Source organism: Bos mutus, chromosome 8 (assembly GCF_027580195.1).
Source record: "Bos mutus isolate GX-2022 chromosome 8, NWIPB_WYAK_1.1, whole genome shotgun sequence".
Taxonomy (NCBI): Eukaryota; Metazoa; Chordata; class Mammalia; order Artiodactyla; family Bovidae; genus Bos; species Bos mutus.
The window spans coordinates 81,258,691-81,272,804 of NC_091624.1; the positions used below are offsets into that span (position 1 = coordinate 81,258,691).

Sequence of the window (14,114 nt, forward strand, 5' to 3'; positions counted from 1 at the left end):
AGATGTTAAGGGCACGGGCGCTAGGGGAAGGGGTGAAGAGTGGGGGCGGGTACCAGTGAGCCGCCGGTTCTGGGTGCCTCGCTGCAGCCGAGGCGAGGATCGCCAGTCTAGGGGCGCATCCCCATCCCCTGCCCACCCTCGCGGAGCGATGGAGTGGGCGTCCGGCCTGGGGCGCGGCCAGTGCAGCGAACAGCAACAGGCGCCCGTGCCAGGCCCGGGACTCCTCTCCCTGGCACCCTTACTATGCCCTTCCAGGCGAACGAAAAGATGAAACTTTTCAGCCTCTTAGAGTCAACAAGAGCAGAAGAGGAGGGAAGTGGCTGAAAGAACCAGGACAACCGCTCGGGAACCCGGCGAGTCGCAAAGGAAACTTCCAGACTCCCCTTATTTCAAGAGCCAAAGCAGCGTCTTCTAGGTAGCGCGGGGTGGGGCAAGCGCACCCCTCCCGCCGCCCGCCCTGAGCGCCCAGCCCCCGGCACCCGCGCACCTTCCCAGCCGGGGTGCGCGCAGGCCGCGGGTGCGCGCTCCGGCCTCCCGGCCCGGGCCCCGGCGCGGCTTACCCGGCTCGCGACGGCCGCCCCCGGCGGGAACGCTAAAGGGGCGGAGGGTGGGGACGCGGGGAGCTTCGCCTCGCCCACGCTTGCTCTCTTCTGTCCCGAAGTAACGGCCCGGGGAGGAGCTTCGGGATGAACGCGCACAGACGCTCCCGTGCGACCGAGAAACTTAATCCCGCCCGGCCACCAGCGGCCCGACGCCAGCTTCAGCCTCCGTCGCCCCCTCCCCCTGCGCGCGCCGCACTTGGGCCAACCGGGGCTGCCGCGGAGGCGGCGGCGTTGGCGGCGGCGAGGCTCGGGCCGCCCGGGCTGCGTGACGCCTGCGGCCGGCGGGGCGGCGGGCGCGCCTCGGCCAATCAGGGGGCGCGGCCCAGCCGGCCGGCCCGGGGTTTAAACCAGCTCGGCGGGCGCTCGGCTGGGATGTGGGGAGTGGGCTCTGCGAGGTTGCTGGGGTGAAGCCCGGTTTAATTCCAATGTCAAATTTTTTTAAAAAAAGAAGCGTTCATTTGGACAAGCCTGCCCCATGCAATATTTGGAATATTCTTCTACACTAAATTCTTACACTTCCCTGGTGGCTCAGACGGTAAAGCATCTGCCTACAATGCGAGAGACCTGGGTTCAATCCCTAGGTCGGGAAGATCTCCTGGAGAAAGAAATGGCAACCCACTCCAGTATTCTTTACTGGAAAATCCCGTGGACGGAGGACCCTAGTAGGCTATAGTCCATGGGATCGCAAAGAGTCGGACACGACTGAGCAACTTCACTTTCACTTTCTATACACTAAAAAATTGTTTATCTGAATTTCGGATTTAACTGAGCAGCCTTGATTTTATTTGCTGAATCTGGCAACCTTTGGAAACTGGTAGGCCCTATTACTAAATCTGAGAACCTCTTTTTTTTCTTTTTAATCCCAACGGAAAGGGCCACCCACTCCAGTATTCTTGCTTGGAGAATTCCATGGACTGACTACATACAGTCCATGGGGTCACAAAGAGGTGGACACGACTGAGCGACTAACACACACACACACTGTCTCTCTCTCCCTCACTCTCTCACAGTCTGTCTGTCTCTCTCTTTGCTTGTTAAAGTGATGAGAAGCACTTTAATGAGGATGCCTGGGCGCTAATCTCACTTTGTAAAAAAGTAACTTTTAGCTCATCAGTGTCCATTTTTTGACAATAATCGAACTAAAAGACACAAAGAAAAAGAATGTAAGAAGGCTTCAGAATTACAAGGTGCCAGAAAAAGCATACTTATTTCTATCTTGTGCCGATTAAGATTATCTTTCTGAAATCCTCGATTCATGAGTCCCAGGAATCTTGCCTGGGAAAGAAAATTGCTCCCTTTTCAATACATAAGTATAACATTAGGGCATACATTAAAGGATACGCAAAAGCCCAATTAGAATGTTTAAAGAATGTATTTAATATCCTGAATTAAAAATCTATTTTTCCTTGGCAGAATTGTAATTTTTGATTTGTCTTTAAAAAGCGATTTGTATATATTTCTACAATATTTACCAACTATTTGAGGGGAAATAGGTTATAAAATAGACAAGACTTCAGGGGGAAATTGGTTTGAGTTTTTAAATGGATATTTTCAGAAAGCTACAAAATAAAACATTTGCCTGCAAATGACTAGGAATTGAGTAAAGTGACCTCAGTGCCCTGGATGGAGTATCCTCAGCCCAAGGACCCTTGTGCTTTTATAAACATTATGAATTCGTCTAGTTTTTCCCACCAGTGAAACAAAAATACTGACTAGATTTCTTCATAGTATATGGATATTCATTTCCTCTGAGTCTTTTGAAAATAAAAGTTGATATAATAAGCGGAAAACTCAGCTCAGCTTAAGGTTTCCCCTTGTCTTCTCAGCACACCTCTGCGTTGTGTAACCTTTCAATCAGCACTCTCAGGTTTCACCATTCTGAAAGACAGACAGAAGAGGAGGAAGAGAGGAGAGAGGGAAGGAGGGAGGAAGGAAGGAAGCAAGGAAAAAAGAAAGGGAAGCATGGAGGGACAAAGGAAAAAAGAAAATAACCTTCCTGAGCAGCTCCTTTCTCATCAGCTACCACACTTTCCCCTTTTCCTTCACAGTTAAGTTTGTTGAAACCAACTAACCGAACCTGGCTTCCTGGCCCATCAGGGCACTGAAGGGACTTTACTAGGGACACAGTGGTCTTCCATCCACTAAATCCAATGGAAATGTTTCTCGCCTCCTATTCCTGTCTTCTCAGGTGCATCCATAAGTGTTCACATTCTCTCCCTGAACTGTTTCCCTCCCCTTGTCTTCCCATGCAATCACCTTCTCTTGGTTTTACGCCTTCCTCTTAGGGGCAGATGTGTGAGTCCTGAAGCTCATACAATTTGAGACTCTGCTTTAAGAAAAGAAAAACAAAGATATCCTTCCTGTGAAAATTTTACAGAACTACGGTACCATGTAAACCTGTTGCTAGGGCTTTTCCCAGGCAAAAGAAGGACCCAGAATCATCACCTTTATTAGCTGCAAAGCTGCTCTGCCTCTGTCAGACCACTCTTCGATATTCTTTGCCAACTAATCACTCTTTAATCTTTAAATGGAATTCCTCAAGACTCAATGATAGGCCCTGATTTCTTTTTAACTCTATCTCTAAGTCAGTTCATTCTCACCTCTGGTTTATCATTTATTGGTTAAGGATTCCTAAACTGTTATCTTCAATCCAGACGTCTTCATCTGAGTGTTTATTTGACTTTCCTCTATATATCTGTCTCAAACCTAGATTACTCAAAATGAAGCCATGATATTTCTGCTCAGGCCATCTTTCACAGTTCAGTATTTCAGTGAATAGCACTGCCATGGACTTTACTCCATGTTTCCCATAATTAGGATAAACCCATTGAGATACATTCTCATCTATACACTTGTTCCATAGTATTCATCCTACTCTATAATTATACATTTAGTTTATGCATTTAGTTATATATGCAATCTTTCCATTCTCTCTGAGACCATAAACTACTTGAGAGAAGTGCCCACATCACATTTTATCCTCAGAGCACAGAAAAATGTTTCATATCTAATTAGTGTTCAGTTGACATGGGCTAAATACATGAATGCAGAAATGAATGATTTATCTATATAACTTTTGTTTTCTTGTCGTAAAGACATCTCCAGGTATCCCATTTGGAAAGAATTCTCTTATTGCTTAAAAATTCCAGATGATTCCTCCTCTTTGAAGAGCAAAGCCCTTCCATTTGTCCTTTTCCAAATCTGGTAATTCTCAGATGTAAAGGAAGTGCATGAAATACTAGTTTGTAGAAGTACAGAAGGAAAATGATGCCATACCTAGCGACTAAAGGTATTCTGAGAGTCTTGAAAGGCAAAATGGCATTTTAAGCATACACAAATTTAATATTTTGGTTTGTCGCAAGTCTATACATGAGATTAAAATAATGAATTGGTTTAAAAGATACTGTTGTTCTGGTCTCATTTAGCAAAGCAAATTGTACATGCCCACCTTAAATGGTAATACATCAGTAGTCAAAAAAGCATTTTGTTTCCATTGCTTCTTCCATAAAACTATCCAGCACTGGGATGATTCCACTCAAGATCATCTCCTTTCGAAGTAAACCCGTATTATTACTGCTGTTTTCTCTTATGCTTGTTCTAACCTAGACACACGCTTTCTGGTAGAAACAAGACAGTGTGGTTTATTGCACTGGTTTAAAAAATGTTTTTTTAATTAAAATAAAATCTTACAGAAAAAGCCCAAGTATAAAGCAGATAAAGTATAGATTAATGATTCTTTCTATTCTTTCTATTTCATGTCAAGCACAGTCTTCAGATCTGATGATGAGGGAATTAGGCACATTGTCTACATCCCAGTTGTTTTCCCAGGGAAGCATTCTGCACACTAATTTGTTTCTATCAAATCTGAATAATGTTCAGACCAATTTTGTACGGGAAAAATTCTGTGGACTTCCAGTATTAGCTAGATTTTTTAATAATTTAACAAGTATTGATACAAATATCAATTAAGTATATAAAACTCGGATACTGGCGAATGATCCAATTTGTCTACTCAAAACCCTTAGTGTCTGCCAGAAAGAAATCCTGGAAATTCCATGTATGATCCATCAAGATAGAAAGTTGCCTCCCAGGCAAAAGAGTCTTTGTTCTGCTTTCCTGACAGCGATCCAGTCCCTCCCTCACTTGGTAGATGTTACTACAGGGCCCCCAGGTCAGTATTGTGTATGAACCAGATCCTTTTCCCAGGACTAAATGACTTTGGAGGAATTCTAATTGTAGGCCAATGGTTTATTTCCATATCTTTAAACTGCTGTGTCATTATTATTAACTAATAATGCTCCATTTAAATGCAAACTAGTTGATGTATTTACATTTCTTCCTGCCTAAGGATTAGCAGGAATATATAACAAATATTCATTTTTTATTTATTATAGTTTGTAGAGGAGAAGGCAGTGGCACCCCACTCCAGTACTCTTGCCTGGAAAATCCCATGGATGGAGGAGCCTGGTAGGCTGCAGTCCATGGGGTCGCTAAGAGTCGGACACGACTGAGCGACTTCACTTTCACTTTTCACTTTCCTGCATTGGAGGAGGAAATGGCAACCCACTCCAGTGTTCTTGCCTGGAGAATCCCAGGGACAGCGGGGCCTGGTGGGTTGCCATCTATGGGGTCGCACAAAGTCAAACACGACTGAAGCAACTTAGCAGCAGCAGCAGCATAGTTTGTAGAAAGGTTTTTATATTCAGTGTTGGCTGGATAACTTTATGATTTTAACTGGCCTCTGGTTGGAGAAGGAAATGGCAACTCACTCCAGTATTCTTGCCTGGAGAATCCCAGGGACAGAGGAGCCTGGTGGGCTGCCGTCTATGGGGTCGCACAGAGTCGGACACGACTGACGCGACTTAGCAGCAGCAGCAGTTTCTCAACTAAAAGAAAGGAGTTTGGATACTTTTTTTTTTTTCTTCTGTTTGTTCAATGTTAGAAAAAAATAGGCTATTTTAAACAATCTTTAACTTTTTTTGATAATTGAAAACAGACAAGATTGAAAAAAGAAGAATGTTAGGATAATAAATATATGTCTACAAGAAATCCATTAGAAGGAAAGTATGGCTGAGAGAGAATGCCAGGCATGTGAAAAATGTAAAAATTATATCTCCTTTGAGAACATGTAGAGTAATCTGTCTCTCTTCATATAACAAACTGTTTATAGAAGAAGAGAGGGGGGAAAAAAAAAAAAGATGAAGAAGACAGGCACTGCATACTGTGTGTGAAACTGGGTTTTATCAGAGGAAGAAAGAAAGGGCATTGGGAGGTCATGACCATCTGACCTTGACTCTATTTACTCATGGTCCCACAGAATTATGGTGCAGTGAGGAAAAGCTAAGAGAAAGCTTTAGGAAGAGCTTGTTTTTGGGGTGGAACACATCCAAATAATCTGACTTGAGTTTATACCAGCTAGAATGACATTTGGAATCTCTCTCCTGTAAAGTATTTCTTCTGCATCATGTATACTATTAGAGTATAAATCAGTCATCCAAAAAAAAGTCAAAATAAATAAGCAATACTCATAATGAGAACTTGCTTAAGTCATATCATAATTTTTAGGTAATACACCTCCTTTGTGATGACAGAAAGAATAGAGAAAAGAAATTGTGTTTTTGAGAGTGCCACTGGGTGACTAGATCTGAAGTCCGTGCCCTCTTTTCTATTTTCATTTACATGAGACAAAAAATATCCTTTAGTTCTTAAACTAGTGTGAATTGTGTCTTCTGTAATTTGCAACTAAAAGCTTTCAAACTGATAAAACATACATATTAAGCCATTCACAGTGATCTAAACAGTACTTTCAACTTCCTAGGAACACATGGGGTTCTGTCATCTAGTAGGAGTTGTTAAAGAATAGCTAGGAATGCGGGAAAGACAAGAGTTTCCATAGGTGAAACTCACCGAGAAATGTGATATATTTCTGGTTATACTACAAATGTGCAGAGAAAACTGTAAGCTTATTTCAAAGGATGTAGCACTACAGACCAGGTTTTCTTTGAGTCTCTGCATTTCTACCATAATTTTGACTCACTGTAGTCCTTACCCTATTTCACTTGTTTTCCATCTTCCTCTGAAAATATTTGTTTAAATTGGTTCCTTGGAAGTCTGGTGATCCTTAGTGTTCTGATCTATTTAATAAAGAGGCAATAAACAGTTCTAGTCTCTATTCTTGGGGCGCCTTCTTGACCCATGTGTTTCACTTTTGAGGAAATAGCACTTAGGAGACTCTAATTTCCAGAAGGAGGAAGTCTTGGCTTATAGTCATTGAAATGTTTACAAAGGATATTTCTGGGTGTTTATCGGAGAAATAGATGATAGATGCCTGGCTGCCACGAGTTCTGTATGGAAGCTTTGTGTGTGTGTGTGTGTGTGTGTGTGTGTGTGTCTAGCTATCTGTCTGTCTGTCTTTATGCATGTGTGTGGTGATAATGGTAATGTTGATTGTCCTAATCCCCATTTTTTGCACCTGACATTTTATTTCTAGTCTCCATCATACCTTGTTTCCAACTTCTTTGCAGTTTTTCTAGCTTCTTTGCAGTTTTTGTAGCTTCTTCACAGTTTCCAGCTTCTTAGCAGTTATAGAAGATAATTCAGTTCTCTCCAGCTGTAGCACTGTAGGCTCTCAGGTAGTGTTTCTCAAACTATCTATGCAGAGTCAGATTTTGCACTTTAAACTCCCAGTGTATCACTGCCCATTGTGCTTAAAATGGATTACTAAAAAAGTGATTACATGCATGGATGTTGCATCAATGTTAAATTAATATAAAGATATTCAAAGTAACTTGAAATGTCAATGTGGACCAAGCTGTAGACCACACTTTGGGGAGCAACTCTGTAGGGCCTTGCTACTCTACATATGGTCCATAAACCAGAAATATTTGCATTGCTTGGGAGCTTGTCAGAAATGCAGAATCTCAGTCATCACCCCAAAATTCTGAATTTGCATCTTCAGTTTAACCAGACCTCCAAGTGCACATTAAAGTTCTTCGGGAGTTTCCACTCTTTCATCTCTTTCTTGTCTTCTGGGAATGTGCTGCTATATCTTTACCTGAAAAGATTTTTCTTCAGAGCTTCATACAGCTCACATCTCCTCCTCATTGAAGTCACAGGTCAAATATCACCTCTGTGAAAAAGGCTTCTCTCCTGCTCCAACAGAAGCAGTAGTCTCTCTCAGGCCACATTACCCTGTATTACTTTCTTTTAAGTGTTTCAGTCAGTTCAGTTCAGATCAGTCGCTCAGTCATGTCCGACTCTCTGTGGCCCCATGAATCACAGCATGCCAGGCCTCCCCGTCCATCACCAACTCCCGGAGTTCACTCAAACTCAAGTCCATCGAGTCGGTGGTGCCATCCAGCCATCTCATCCTCTGTCGTCCCCTTCTCCTCCTGACCCCAATCCCTCCCAGCATCAGTCTTTTCCAATAAGTCAACTCTTCACATGAGGTGGCCAAAGTATTGGAGTTTCAGCTTCAGCATCAGTCCCTCCAATGAACACCCAGGATTGGTCTCCTTTAGGATGGACTGGTTGGATCTCCTTGCAGTCCAAGGGACTCTCAAGAGTCTTCTCCAATACCACAGTTCAAAAGTATCAATTCTTGCATGCTCAGCTTTCTTCATAGTCCAACTTTCACATCCATACATGACCACTAGAAAAACCATAGCCTTGACTAGATGGACCTTTGTTGGCAATGTAATGTCTCTGCTTTTGAATATGCTATCTAGGTTGGTCATAACTTTCCTTCCAAGCAGTAAGCATCTTTAATTTCAGGGCTGCAGTCACCATTTGTCCAGAATGGTTGCTTGTCCTTCCTCCTGTCTCCCAACCCCAGCTAGCCTCTAAACCCCATGAGAGCAGAGATCTTGTCTGTCTCATGTCCTGTCTTTCAACCTGTGGGAGCACAGTGCCTGGAAAATGGTAGGTTCTGTTCACAACGCTAGGTGTATTACTTCTGTTGACTCATGACTTCTGCCCACCACTGGCTCCTCTTGCCTCCTGTTTCTGTTTATTGCTTTCATTGTGTGTCTCTCTGAATTTGTAATAGAAAATCCAACATAAACTGACTTTTAAATAAAATGGATGCTGGTTCATGTCCAGAGGAAACCCAGTAATCAGGCATAGATCAGTTAGGGTTCTGGCCCTTTTGGCTCTGACTCTTTTGACCCCACCCATCTCCATGTGTCAGCTTCATATTCAGGCTGGCAGCTAGGTAAACAGGGCAGTCCCAAGTGTCACATACACACAGAATACTGCTCACAGATCATCCAGTGTGCTCACTTGCTTTTAAAAACCAATGAAACTCTGTCCCTCACACCTCCTGCAGCATTCCTTCAACACTCCTTAGACTGAATTAGATTCCATGCCTATTCACAATTCAAATACTTATACACAAATAGAGAGTGGTATAATTACAAACAATAAAATGTACACATCTCAAATGTGCATTTCAGTCCATTTTGATAATTATATAGACACCAACAAATCAAGATGTCAGATATTTTCATCACCCCAGAAAGTTGCCTTGGGTCCTTTGTAGTTAATCAGATGAGTACCAGCCTTGCTGAGTGAGCCATACTGAAGTGGGAGGAAAAAGGAATAATCAGGAATACTGATCCTGTCCTTATTTAAAATGCTGATGTTTCATTCATTATTTTCCTCAAATTTATTTTTTAACATTGCATTAAAATATGATTTATTTTGATCATTAGGTTTTTTTGGTACCCCTCCCTTAAATTTTGTGCCAAGGCAAATGCCATACGCGCTTCACTCACCTCTTTGGTTGCAGCCCAGTGTTCAGTGAACCTCTATCTCTGTCTTGCTATCTCTGTCTCAATATGGTTTCTGTATGTGACCTGCATGAATGGCCAAACTTCTTCCAAGTGTCCAAGTGTAAGTGTAAGTGTAAGTGTCCAAGAGAAGCCAGAAGGCCAGGGGCATTCCCTATTTGATTTAGGCTCAGAAGTCACCCAGAGCTACTTTTGCTGTGTTTCATTCATAATGACAGTCACAAAGACTCACCAGGTACAAGGAGAAGGGGCAGATACTCTATCTCTTGATAGGAAGAATGTCAAAGAATTTGAAGACATATTTTAAAACTGTCATGGAGCCTGGTGGCTTTTATGGCCAATTTGAGGTATTAATAAATAGACCTTATTTTCAAGTACTAAAATTTCCCAACCAAATGAATTTTTAAAATGTGTACCTTACATTCAATTTAAAGTATCTTCTCTTTGCTCCAAGGTGCAGTTGGTTGGTTTTGGTTTTATTCATTACTTCCTTTCCATTCACTCACTGCTATTTCTGGCCCTTCTAAGTTAAGGATAAGAGAAGCTGGGAATCAGACAAAAAAGAGCACAAACGTATTTTTTTTTACTTGGCCAGATGTTGAAAACTCTCTTCCATGGCAGGTAGCCAAAGGCTAACTCCATCTCTTAAGGGGTGATTTAGTGATCTGAAGACCTCTTCCTCTCTGGCTCCCTGGACCTCTGCCCAGTTTAGAGATGATGTACACTCCTGCTGACCTCCTAAGACTCCCAGTCAGCTCCTGCTTTCCTAGTACACCCTCTACAGCCTCTTCCTCCTAAAGTCTGTTCCTCCAGGCAGGAAGTTCTTTGGAGAAAGCCTTTCAAAATGGGACTAGTCTAGAAGCATTACTTTCCAAGGTGTCTTTATGACAAACAAACCCCCAATCCATTCAAATCTATAGATTGGTTTTTGACCTGCCATCTCAGGCAATTCAAGACAGCCTGTCACATTCAAACTTTGCTATGGGAGAATCAGGCTCTCATCTCTATGATACACTTCTCACACTCTAGAGAACCTCGATTAAGTTCCCTAAAAGATTTTCACACCACACTCTGTTTTAATAGCAGCACCAGATCAGACCTAAGTTTTCAGAGCTCAGAAACATCCAGTCTGTGTGAGGAAATGCCTCCCCTCCACAGACTTTCTTTTCTCGGGCTCAAATATCATTGCTGATGGTGACTGTAATCATAAAATTAAAAGACACTGCTCCTTGGAAGAAAAGCTATTACAAGCCTAGACAGCATATTAAAAAGCAGAGACATTACTTTGCCGACAAAGGTCTGTCTAGTCAAAGCTATGGTTTTTCCAGTAGTCATTTTGGATGTGAGAGTTGGACCATAAAGTAAGTTGAGAGCTGAAGAATTGATGCTTTTGAACTGTGGTATTGGAAAAGATTCTTGAGAGCCCCTTGGATTGCAAGGAAATCAAACCAGCCAATCCAAAAGGAAATCAGTTCTGAATATTCATTTAAAGGACTGATGCTGAAGCTGAAACTCCAATTCTTTGGCCACCTGATGTGAAGAACTGACTCCTTGCAAAAGACCCTGATGCTGGGAAAGATTGAAGGCAGGAGGAGAAGGGGACGACAGAAGGAGAAGGGATGGTGTAGTTGGATGGCATCACTGACTCGATGGACATGAGTTTGAGCAAGCTCTGGGAGTTGGTGAAGGACAGGGAAGCCTGATATGCTGCAGTCCATGGGGTGACAAAGAGTCAGACGTGACTGAGCAACTGAACTGATTTTTGTTCACACAACTCAGAATTGGTGAATAATTCTCTTGAAGTTCCATTCACTTTGGTGGAAGATGTTGAAAAAGCATGACTTTGCCCAGTATGAGCAAAGAAGAGAAATGTGTAGTATTTTCTACCAAGGGTACAATTGTCTCCAAAGAAAGCCTCACTCTGAAAAACCCCTATGAATTCCTTATCAGGATTTGTGTTGATTTCTTAGTACGTGCCATGGGGAATGTGTCTAGTTCTTCTGTTTAGAATATGTGAAACAGATATCCCTGGGGTCCTGAGATTGGGATTTTCATCAAAGTTTCAAGACAACAAAAATATCCCAGTTGACACTGATACAGATCCTGTTATCCCATATTAAGGATCACATCTTACAATATATGTTGCTTTATCATGTCCCATTTGTCTCATTTCATGCATCAATATCAATTTGTTTTAACTGATATAGCTTTATATTGTATTTTAATAACTAGTACCCTCCACTACTATTTTTTTTCCTCAAAATTCTCATAAATTTAATCACCTGATAGAATTTTTAAAATATATACGTTAACTTATGGAAATCAAGAATATTAGAAAATCCAAATGCAATTTGTACTTTGTTTTTTTCTTTTAATAGAGTCTAAAGTTATTTGCATCTCTTTTAAAAGTAACAACATAAGCAGATTTTATGAAATCTATATTTTAGAGGCAAATACAAAAAGCAGTAGTGGCTTTGAGATGTAGTTCTCCACCCATCCCCCAAATTCCCTTTAAAAATGTAATGTCAGCCAGAGGTCAACTACCAAGTTAATTCATTATACAGATATTAAGTGAGTTATGAGATCTGCTTTGTCATTTATAGTTTAAAAATACATGCTTACCTAAGGGAAGTTGGAAATTGAAGAACAGTGATGAAAAGGAGAATAGAAAAGTGAAACACTTTTAAACTATATGCTGGATCTATATTATCATCCATACCTTTTAAAGTCTTTGCTTCCCACTATTAGTTCTTAATCTTCTCAGCGTGGTAATGATAACTGAAATTAAAAAATATTTATCCATGGATAAAGCAAAGGATTTAAATTATCTGTAGACTAAATAATTCACCTATGAAAGGTCTTATCTTTGTTTTCAGGAATGATGCATTTAATGAACACAGAGATTATATTTTCTAAAAAGGTTTATAAAATGAATGAACATGCAACATTCTTAGCAATTTTGGTTCAGTAATAAGATTGTAAAATTGAAAGGGGCAAGGTGAAAAATTTGACAAGAGCAAACTAACCCATCAGTAACATTATCTCAAAGAAATAGTTGAGATATTTCAAATTTTGCAGGGCTTTACCTCTTCATAATATTCTCTGAATTTTGGCTCTTTATCTCTGTGATACATGCCATAGTCTTTATGAAATAGTTCAATGATTGAAGAAAATTTGGTCTAAGCTAATCAGTAAGTACAGGTTTACTTATATTTGATATCAATTATAAGTTTGAGGGTTTTCTCCTTTATCTTATGTTGCAATTATATTACATATAATATGATTGGCAACATGTGAAGACAAAGCTCACATGAACAATATTCATTCAGTACATTTAGTATATTATTTAACATTTTTAGAATAAGAAAATTTTAAAAGATTAATTGGCATATATGTAGGAATGTGTATTATATGATAATTATATGTGTGTAGCAGGCAAGTTCACTGAAATATTTTAAAGGGTTTTTTTGCTTAGACATATCAGGTAAACTTGGAAGAGAAAGAGGAACTAGATTAAGAACTGTTCTGTGTTCACTTGAAAGACAAGTAGGAGATAGAGCTCAGAGAAATTTGGTACTGGGTCACTGGACAAAATGCCTCATTTTATTTAAAGTAGATTTATATCCTTTGCTCTATTGTTTCACTTTAATTAAGTATGAATATCCAGGTGATAAGGGGGTGACTGCCATTCATTATTTAGTAAATGATAACTAAGTACCTGGTAAGAGCCCCACTCCGAGTTCCTTACAGGAACAGAGACTATGTAGGTCCTGCTCCCAAGACACTCATATTGCAAAGGGGAAGGCAGGTAGGATGACAGCAATGTGGCTATATTGTCCATGCAGACAAGGCCTCATTAGCATTTCTGTAATGGCATTAGACAGAGAAGTCAATGGCACCTCACTCCAGTACTCTTGCCTGGAAAATCCCATGGACAGAGGAGCCTGGTGGGCTGCAGTCCATGGGGTCGCTAGGAGTCGGACACGACTGAGCGACTTCACTTTTACTTTTCACTTTCATGCATTGGAGAAGGAAATGGCAACCCACTCCAGTGTTCTTGCCTGGAGAATCCCAGGGATGGGGCTGCCTGGTGGGCTGAGGGCTGTCTGCATTGAGAAGGAATGGCGCTGACTCCAGTGTTCCTGCCTGGGATCCCAGGGATGGGGAGGCTGGTGGGCTGTCGTCTCTGAGTCGCACAGAGTCGGCAGCAGCAGCAGCAGAAGGGCTTTAAGATGGAGAAGAACATTATCAACTTGGTAAATCTCAGAGACCAAAAAAGAGAGGGAAATTATCTTTTCAGGAAAAGACCTTCTGTCTCTTCTTTTTGAGGTCAAGTGCAAAAGGCTTTTTTTGCACTTTGTTTTGAGGCTTTTTTTTTTTTGAAGTCTTTGGACAGACCCGGACTTAGGGTTCTGAGGCAAGGAGGGGAAGGAATGCACCTGCCAGAGAGAGCTGATTGCATACATGATACGTACATCATGTACATATAGGGTGATATGTACATCAAAGAAGTACAGAAATATTAGTCCCTTTCTACGGCCATGTCAGGGCTTCCCAGGTATCTCACTTGGTAAAGAATCTACCTGCAATGCAGGAGACCCTGGTTCTATTCCTGGGTCAGGAAGTTCCCCGGGAGAAGGGATTGGCTACCCACTCCAGTATTCTTGGGTTTCCCTGAAGGCTCAGATAGTAAAGAATCTGCCTGCAATGCAGGAGATCTGGG

At 41.5% G+C, this 14,114-nt stretch overlaps 1 protein-coding gene across 13 annotated transcripts in view; it reads right to left on the minus strand.

Annotated features, from left to right (window-relative positions):
* MPDZ (multiple PDZ domain crumbs cell polarity complex component) overlaps nt 1-694 on the minus strand; it is a 172,210-nt gene extending 171,516 nt beyond the window's left edge. For all 13 annotated transcript variants that reach the window (XM_070375897.1, XM_070375889.1, XM_070375886.1 and 10 more), the window contains exon 1: nt 561-694. The gene's annotated coding sequence lies outside the window, so the exon portion shown is untranslated. The remainder of the gene's footprint in view (nt 1-560) is intronic.
* Between the last annotated feature and the right edge of the window lie 13,420 nt (nt 695-14,114).